A 3,123-nucleotide genomic window follows, 5' to 3' on the forward strand; every position below is an offset into this window, starting at 1 on the left:
CCCGCTGCTGTTCATGCTTGCATCTTGTTATTTTATTTTATTTTTTCCATCCCCACTTAGTCTTTCTCAGTCTTAGCATGCTGCTGGAGGAAAGGAGAGGAACTGGGGTGTGTGTGAGGATGTAGACAGGGAAGACAGAGGGTGTGGAAAAGGTGCAGAAAGCAGGCATGTAGAAGTAGGGAACCCTGCTGGAAGAGCAAGATTTTCTGCTGTCTCACTATGGGAAAAATGCAGGAAATGGAGAATAAGAAGGGAAAAGAAACTTTTGTCTTCCATGCAGGACATTAGGTTCCCTATTACTGCAAAGAATTCATGGAATTACATCAATTCTCTGAGCCTTCCACCTCAAGGGCTTCATTTCCTTCTGGTGTGCCAGGATCAGGATGGCAAAAGGCAGTTAAGGTGCTAGAGTCTGCCTCTGGAGTGCAGCACCAAGATTCAGGGCTCAGGGAGAGGAAATGTGTGTGGTGATAAGCTAGCCCAGCTCCTGAAGCACAGCACTGGAGCTCTTTTTCTTCTTTCTTTCTTTTTTTTTTCCTCTTGTCATGGTGGCAGGTTGGGGGCTGTTGACACATGGAGCTGAGGGGCTCAGGCTATAAAAAACTCCATTGAAATTACCAGATTTATTCCTCTAGGCAAAGATACACATCTGTCTACTAAGTCGGTGTGTGCAGGAGGTGGGGGAAGGCTGCCTCCAAGTGAGTGTCTTGACTCAGCCACCATAAATGTTTTCAGTTCTACAGAAGCAGCTCTTCAGAGATTCAGGTGTTGTGTCCTTGTGATACTAGTATCCAGTTTGTTGGGAAAAGCACAGCAGTCGGGTGCTTGAAGGGCACAGAAGTGCAAAGGAACCTGGAAAGGGCAAATGAAATGAAACTTAATAATATATGTCCTCACTCATCTGAATGCACAAGCCAAAAACCTGGTGCATGTGCTGGACTATCTGTAAGACTGTTGTAAATGGAGCTCCCAGGGAGTCTCCAGCAGCCTCCCAGCATACCTGGCCATGTGGAGCCTAAGTGATAGCTGGTGCTGTCCTCTGGGCTTGTTGGGTGCTGGTGAAAAGGAAGTTTGGAAGAGAATACAGACCCGGGTGGAATAGGCTGCCATGTAACTAATAACTATGTATCCATGCAGACAGACATGTATGAACACATGCAAACAGGCTTTAAACTGAAAACTGTGTCGACCAGATCGTACATAGAGACAAAGTGTCAGAGCACACCTACTGCATGGGAAAATGCAGCAGATTTGGAGGAGGTAGGGGATGGAAGCGAGCCAGACTGTTCCATGGGAAAAGGAGCATGGAGAGGGCATGTTGACCCAGAGGCATGGTGGCTTGTTTGGGGCTGTATCAGTGTTGTCCCAAATTGGGTTCTTTTACCGAGTGTGCAACTAACCAATAGACGCGCAGGATCGAAATACTTGTTCATTTCTGCACAGGGATGGGTGCTAGGTGGTAGATCCACAAAGCTAGCACACCTTTTCCCTTTCTCATTCTTTATCTATAAACACTTTTCAGGAAGTACTTTATACAGGTTTTTCTGTTGGTTACAGTTTTATCACATCACATTCTTGCTCTGTGCTTGTGCTTTAACATCCGTGTTAATTAGCATAGGAAGCAGAGAAGAAGGTGGTAACATCATTATCATGTCATTACCATCTCATTATTCATTTTGAGGGGTGCACTTTACTAGGTTAATAGGCCCTAATGAACTTGTAAGTTCCTCTGGGTTATTCTGCTGTTTTTGTCCTCTCTGTTCCTGACGTTCTTCAAAGTGTTGTGGTTTCCTCACGGTTATTTGGCTGGAGCCGGTTGTCCTTTGCAATACTGTTTTCCAAGATCCTCTCTCCCTTGTCCTTGAGTCTTGTTAGCTCTTGGAGGGTTTCCACAGCATCATTCCAACAGAGCGCCAGTGTTCCCGTGGGGGTCCAGTTTTGCTTTCCTGCAGAGGTATTACAAGAGGTATTGCAAGGACATTATACTGTAATTCAATTTGGAATCAAATCAGCAACCCCAGGCTCGGTTCCCTGTTCCACTGACCCTGGGTGGGTTCCACCAACAACCTTTCAGTTAACAGCTCAATGCATTGCCGGTTGGCCCACAGAAACCCCCCACCTGGGGCTGTGCCGGGTCTCCAGTGTCAGCACTGTCCTGGTGCTGCAAGAATGGGAATGTCCCTGAGCGCAACCTCGTACCCAGCCCCAGGCAGGGGGACGCTGCCCTCTGCCCATGGCCGGGTGCTGGTGGGCAGCGTCGTGCAGGGGGAGGCCTGGAGCCTGGCTGAGGGGCTCTGGGCAGCTCCCTGCCCAGCACCAGCTCTGCCTGCTCCCCTGCTCCCTCCACCCCACACCCTGGGGGCAATCGGAGCTGTGGGCACATTCCCCTGGGGAGGGCATTTCCCTCACACCACTCCCTCCTGCTGCTGCCCTCATGGACACAGGTGACGCACACAGGAGTGCTGCCTGCGCTGGCAGAGGTGACTCAGGGAAGGGGCTTGCCCCTCTCCATCGAGCCTCCCCTGGCAGGACCAGAGCCTGGCAGCAGCGCCTGCAGCGACAGTCTCCTCCCGACCCAGTTAGCTGCAGAGATGCTGAAGGGGCAGCGCTCTGTGGGGTGGCCCTGTGCAGGAGCAGTCCCAGTGCAGAGGCAAGGCCAGCTTCCCCCATGGCCAGGCAGGAGGGTCTGAATGGAGTTTTCTGGGGAGGGTCTGAGGGCAGCAGGGCACAAGGGGGCTGTGCTTGTCAGGGACATGGCATGGGAGGAGAGGGCACCCTAAAGATCAGCCCCGAACGACATATGCCATGTGTAAGGGGATGTAGCTCAGTGGAAGAGCGCCTGCTTTGCATGCAGGAGGTCCTGGGTTCAGTCCCCAGCATCTCCAGCAAGGACTTTTGTGCCTCGCTGTGTTGTCTTCCCAGCAGATATAAGGGTGGTGGAAGTCCCCTGGGTAAGCCTGGGTCTCTGATTGGGAGGCTGCTTCCTGCCATCCATCAAAAGCCTCATCAACTTCCTCTTCCTGATCTGGTGGTTTGTTGTAAACACCTACAGCAGTGTCTGCCGTGTTAGCCTGCCTAGTCATCCTCACCCATAAGCTCTGGACTCACTGTTCATCCACCCCT

The 3,123-nt window shown here is 51.3% G+C and overlaps 1 non-coding gene across 1 annotated transcript; it reads left to right on the forward strand.

The window, feature by feature from the left end:
• Positions 1-2,813: 2,813 nt before the first annotated feature.
• On the forward strand, positions 2,814-2,885 carry TRNAA-UGC (transfer RNA alanine (anticodon UGC)). The gene has a single exon. It is a non-coding gene; the product is annotated as a tRNA-Ala (tRNA).
• Positions 2,886-3,123: the final 238 nt, after the last annotated feature.

The sequence above is a fragment of the Rhea pennata genome, unplaced genomic scaffold (genome assembly GCF_028389875.1).
Source record: "Rhea pennata isolate bPtePen1 unplaced genomic scaffold, bPtePen1.pri scaffold_26, whole genome shotgun sequence".
Taxonomy (NCBI): domain Eukaryota; kingdom Metazoa; phylum Chordata; class Aves; order Rheiformes; family Rheidae; genus Rhea; species Rhea pennata.